Consider the following 6,517-nt stretch of genomic DNA (forward strand, 5'->3'; position numbering starts at 1 on the left):
GTAGTAATTATATAATAAAATAATTACTATAATTATTTTAAATAAGTACTTATTAATATTTACTAAGTAATTACTTAATAAATAAAAGTAATTATTAATAAAGAATATATTTATAAATAGATTTATATATGGTATAAACTTAAGCTAAGCTCTAAAATAGACTTCTATAGCTTTTTTAATAATTAACTTAGTATTAAATCTTATAATTATTTTTAGTTATTTTTATTAAAAACCCCCTTTAATAAGACTACGATTAATTACTAAAGCCTTACTTATTTTACGATTTATAAATATAGTTTTAAAAAAGCTATTTACGACTACGATACTACTTACTTAGTATTCGTAACCTTAATTTTTATTAATATACTTACTACGACTAGCTAGTTATAATATAATATTAATAAATAAAAATAAAGTAATAACTACTTAGGTATTAATAATTATAAGGACGGTTTATAAATAAGAATAACTTAAATATAAAATTATAAAGCTATTATTTAAAATAAGGGGTCTATACTCGGGCTAACGGGTACTACTTATACTTACCCTTATATAATATATTTAAAAACTTTTTAAATAACAAATTAATATAATATATATAAACTATAAATAAGCTTTAAAATAAAGCCTAAGGGAGAGAGTACTTTATTAAACTTCGCTAATTAAGCTTTATTAATTAAAAAATAGCTTAAGGAGTATAAAAAAGGGGACTAAGTAATAAAAAAGTAGCTTAGGTATTAATAGAGCGCTAATAATATACTTTAAAAAAAAAGCAAATTTTAATAATTTATTTTTTAAACCCTAATAATAGTTAGCCCCTATGAGCTTCTTCCCTACGTTATATACCTATTAATATAGATTATTATTAACACAAGTAATTCTGGCCCCTTATATAGACCACAAGGACAGCGACCACATCAGATCAGAAAAGTCCAGGAACAAAACCCGCGAGATCATCGCTGATATCGGTTTTGCTATGCACGTCTAGACAAATACTCTGGATCTCGCATTATGACATAGTCAATCAGAGCCCATGTTGGACTATTGATCGCTCTTCAGCTTGAATCACAGTTTTGTGCTGGGAGATTTCCAAGAACTCTTACCCGGCTCATCGTACTTGCCCTAGAATTGTCTCGAGCAATGCTTCAACAGACAAGAAGCAGCAATACTTGAGTTAGCAGCTGGCCAAGAGAGTTGCGCTTGAGCATCCACAATTCAAGCTGCTCGGAAGTGAAAGAGCTGTTGAAAAGTGAAGATTCATTATAGGTATTCGTTGGCATGTTTCCCCAGCATTCTTAATCTATTAAAACTGAACTGTTGAACGGCAGCAATGCTGCTCTCAATATGCTGCTATCAAACGGCATTTATTTTGCTATCAAGTAGTGTATAAGCTGTCTTTGAATACCAACGTCGTTGCTCAGTGTAATTTGCAGATGAAGATTGAGATAATTCCCCTCAAAAGCGTCGACTGCAGGGTCGCGAGGATGCGCTGACTTCGCGGTGAGAATAAGACTGCTTCGATCAAAAGACCGAGGTTGAAGCTATCGTAACCCAGCCAGCGAGCCGTAACGTCTTCAGGCGTACATTGAACTCTCCGAAGAAGTCTTCTTGATGCCCTCCAGACTTAAAGTCATATTGCCGCTCTAATGATAGACTGTTGTGGCCTTTAAGACCTTGGGGGAAGCAACGGAAACAGGCTCAAGGACACTGCATTGCGAAAGACCATGGAAACTCGTGTAACGACGCTGGGATATTCACAATCCACATAGTTGTGGAACAATAATGTGGTTTTTTCTACCTCGAAAGCTTTTGTTCACTCGGTTCTCATATTCAATACGGTGGCGAACTTGGCGGACACTCAAGAAAATCTGTATGTAATACTACGGGGTTGGAAGGAAATATGAGAGTGCCAGAGGGAGACTTTTCAGGCTCCATTCCAAGCAGACTGGCGCCGTCAGTGGCTCATATCAGTCTTCTAGTAGATAGTATCTCCACGGCAAATAGACCACGACATGGCAATGTGAAATCAAGTACCACATGGAAACTGTTGCTTTGAGACAGAAACTTAGACTCGGCAAAGTTCCAGTCTGTGTGGCAACTGGGAGTGAATGTGAATGGTGGATCAGGCTTCAAGCCCGGTGGCTTTTCCACTTACATAGCTGTGAACAGCATTCTGATCTCTTGCTTCATCGAGGGACAGAAGTTTAGAAGCAGCTAGATTTGAGACAACACGCATGCGATCCATGCCTCTGCATGCTGACATACAGCCAACGTCCTGCAGCTTATCTCTGCTTTTCCCTCAAAACGTTGTGTTCACGTTGTGCCCACCCTTGAATCAGGCACGAGAAGAAGAGTGTATATGCTTCATTACGCATTGTCTGACCTGTGACTTGCCTTCCATGAAGCAGTGGTCGCACGGCATCATATGCCCAGAAAGTCGCGCTGGTCGATTAGGGCTTGGCTGTTCCGATAGTTGGGTGACTGCCCCTGATGAGATAGAATTCTACCACTACCACCACTACTACCACGATGTTGTGACTCATGTCTCAAGAGAAATGTCAAGTGTTCAAGGGCTGTACATGTTGTTCTATTGTTTGACTTGCATAGTGTCTTAGTAGCACCCACTGTAAGGCTGACGAGCAGGCGATAACATTTGTATCGCCGTAGTGATCACTTTTGCAGCTTTACCTTAAAGCAGCTGTGACTATGAAAAGGAATTGCTTGAAAGAAGAACACGAAATTGACCTCTTTTGATGTCTCACGATACCAAGCCGGGGCGGTGTCGTGGACGTTCTGATTTGCTTGAACCTAGCACGGAACTTTGCTATCACGCAGTACCTAGTACCTGGGAACACGATACGATAGGATGGACCGGAATTCTCAAGGTTTGGCTCGGTTGCCGGAGCCCGTGGCTTATCGTAAGTTCTGGTGTCGTATAGGTCAGGTCTCGCCAGCAACATACATTAATGGAACGGCCGGTCTCGGTCCTTCTCGACATGGAGATAATCCTGGACGACATCCGAAGCACCAAGGAGAAGCAGAATTAGCAGCTCAAGCTCCTTTTGATATCCTGGCTTCTCGTTAGAAAACTGCTTCGACTGTTGGTATAGGCAATTTAGACGCTTCGAAGGCCAAATTCAACTACGACGTGCAACGATGGGACAGAAAAGAGGCACAAAGGCAATTGTTACCGCTACTAACAGAATATCAACCACCTCACCGGCCCCTCCCTCCGTGATGACCATATGACTGGTCCTCACTGCAAGATTCCAAAATGGAATTTGCGGCCTCAATAGCCCCAGCTAGGTGCGGAACGAACTCTCATGTCATTACCCGTCGACGTGTACAAGTTCGCCTTGGACGCTGCGTCCCATGACCCGCATCTCTCTCACAGATTCGTCTCTGGAAACAATCGCCAAAACCCGCATCGCTTCGTACAAGAGGTCTGAATGGGCCGATGGAGAGAGAAGAGGGAACAGGCAGATGCCGATCACCTTTGCAGCGTTCTTGAGGCCGTTCTAGAAACTACCAGCTGCTCTCCAGAAGCCTGGCGCAGATTTCTCGATCCGAAGCCATTCCAAGTTCAAGACCAACGGCCGCAGGGAGTAGACAGGTTCGTCGTGGAGACTCTCCAGCGTTGCAAAGACTAGAATATAACTCATTATTCTCAACTTCTGCTTCGATTGCATAAACTTCTTTGAACACGACCAAGAGGCCTTTAATGAACTACGAAATATGAGGCGTAACACAAAATTTGAAGTAATTCGAGCTTTCAACCCTCAAGCACATTGGAGAGTCTGAGCTGAAGCCTTGATATAGGCAGTCGTGGCAACAATCGTCAACCAACTATCACTGGATGTTAACATCCACCGATCCCCGATAGTCTAGTGGTGAGGATATCTGCTTGTCATTGAATTCAACGATTCGCAGGGGACCGGGGTTCAATTCCCCGTCGAGGAGTTTTTCTTTTGGTTTTTGAGCATGTGGGCAGTTCTTTTTGTTCTCAAGTTGATTTTGTGTCTAAAATGTCGGGTGGCCCACTGGTCAGGCCCTTTTGTGGGTCATTCGGAAATGAATTGCAGCCAGATGCCAGCTTCCCCAACACAGAGCTTTGTCATGCAGTTAGCGCGGCGAGGGATCCAAGAGAAAGAGTTAATCCTTCATTACTCTAGTCCGAGCATCAAATATAATGATGAATTTAACCGCCTCACTCTCTGTTCTCTGTGGTCGTCTTTAAGTTGCCTAGGATGTTCACAGTTACGTACAGTAAGCTGGGATACGACTCTGCAGAACGAGATGCCTTGATCTATTCCAACTTCGCACTCACTCCTTGAGAGCAGATGTCAGACAGCGGGTGTAAACTTGACGGATCCGGAAAGGTCTGGTCCACTGATGGCGTCTTGGGTTTTCGCAACGGGTACATGAATGTGACACTCTGCTTGAACTTACAGCGGTCAAGGGATAGCCATGCCGTCGATCATCTCCATATCCGCTAGCCCGGCGAAACTGTACTTTTTCATAACAAGGCAGGGAGGATGATCGGGGAAGATGTAATAGACCAACGACTAATGTCGGAACAGCATATGATAAACTTCTCTTCAACATAACTTACTTTACCATTCGCTCATGGGTGATGATGTTTCCGTCAACTATATTTACAGGAACGATGGCACTATCATATTCCGTGCATGTCAGGGTTTCTGAGGTTGCGGTGGCTTTGGTAAAGTCATGTCCGCGACAGCCTAGACCATAGTTGTGTCCTGAAGACTTGTGGAAAGGCCATTCATTTAGACTCTTGACCAACGTAGTCATGGCTTATTTTCTGATGATCCCCTTCCCCTCCTCTTTGTGTTGATCTTCAGAATCTCTTGTATGCTTTTAAGAATCTCGAAACCTTGTCGAATTTCTATGTATAACAGATCTGAACGCTGGCAAGGGTGATGATGAGAAATACTGTCAATGGCGTTCTGGGATGGCCATTGCGCTTAATTGGACCACTCCAATTCACCTCCATCAAGTCGTACTAACAAGCACCACCAGCATTTCTACCTGGCTGCTTAGTGACACTGTTACCAAGGCCGAGAGATTTTGATTCTTGTCTAGTCGATAGATAACGCCATTAATTTAAACAAGAAGATAGGGATGGCTAGCAGTGAAGAAAAAAGGTGCTATACGGTTATGGTCGCTGATATGATACCAGAAGCTTATAAGGCTAGTAACGAAGATGTGATGTACACTCGTACTGCTTGTTATGAAGATTCCGTTCGGTTTGCTTCACGATTCATCTGGCTCCTCTAAGTTTCTTCTTAAAGCGTCGTGGAGGCCGTGATTCTTGAGATAGGCGGCTCCTGAATTCCAGCTGGCCGTGTTGTGTCCGTGAATCCGGTGTCTTGAGAGCCTCAGATCTATGTCTTGGATGCATTCATCTCAAGGTCCTGAAAAGAGGCCATGTGTTGGTATCCCTATCACAGCGTAATTGGTTCGAACCGTGGGTTGACGAAGAGATCAATTGAACTATATGAATTCCTGCGTAGGTGTAAAAAGGAGGTTCCAACCGTAGGTTGGGCAGGCCGCTATAATCAGAAGTAGGGGCCGTAATTGGTCCCTGCGCGGTCGGGGGTACGCCGAGGTCGAATTGGACTTCCAATCCGACACCATGTCGGAAGCGTGATGCTAATGATACACACTAGTTGAAGATGGTCCTCGCCAATAAACACATCTAGAAGCGAGGTAAATGAGAGAAAGTTGTGGTATACAGTGGCGTGGTTCGCTTAACCAAGAGACTATGAGAAATTGCTCATGAATATAACCTCCGGGGCGTCCCTCGTGTGGCAGTACGCCAGAGTCCACACAAAGCCATGCGTGATGCTGCCTCGGGTTCCAACACAAAACCACATCGGAGTTCCATATCATTACTTCGTTGGTTAGTCTAGTGTCTTGGATCAAAACATATATTTAATTAAGACTGGCGTGGCTCAGACTGGCGTGACTGAAGTTAGTGTGATTCTCAGAAAGATGAACAGAGTCATTAACCTATCGGACGACAAATATCATATCATATAGTTGAGCACTTGAACAACCGCCAGGGATGACCGCACCATACCCACATCCACTTGGCCGCGTGTTTGAAAAGAAGTGCAAAGGTCAATCATTGTTGTTCATCGGCGTTTCTTGAAGCCAGGGGTTGGAAACAAGAGGGGAGAGTAGATAGGAGGACCCTGAAGGAAGGGATGTATTGACGCATTCGGCACTCGAAAAAACAGGTCACTACTGCTAGTACAAGCGTTACTTATCGTGACAATAACGTACTTATCATAGCCATCATTCATTATCCCAAACCGCATATCCTGGAACACAGCCATATTCAAGGCAGGTCAACAAGGGCAAGCCAACAGGAGCAAGCCAACGCCCTCGGTCTAGAGAAGGACGCAATCCTAAATGAAGCAGAAGTCTCCTCACTTGAGTAAGTGACATGGTACTCCTCCTTCAACATTCAAACCGATGATTCCACCCTCCA

The sequence above is a fragment of the Colletotrichum abscissum genome (genome assembly GCF_030869225.1).
Source record: "Colletotrichum abscissum strain IMI 504890 chromosome Unknown Scaffold_33.1, whole genome shotgun sequence".
In the NCBI taxonomy this organism is placed as follows: domain Eukaryota; kingdom Fungi; phylum Ascomycota; class Sordariomycetes; order Glomerellales; family Glomerellaceae; genus Colletotrichum; species Colletotrichum abscissum.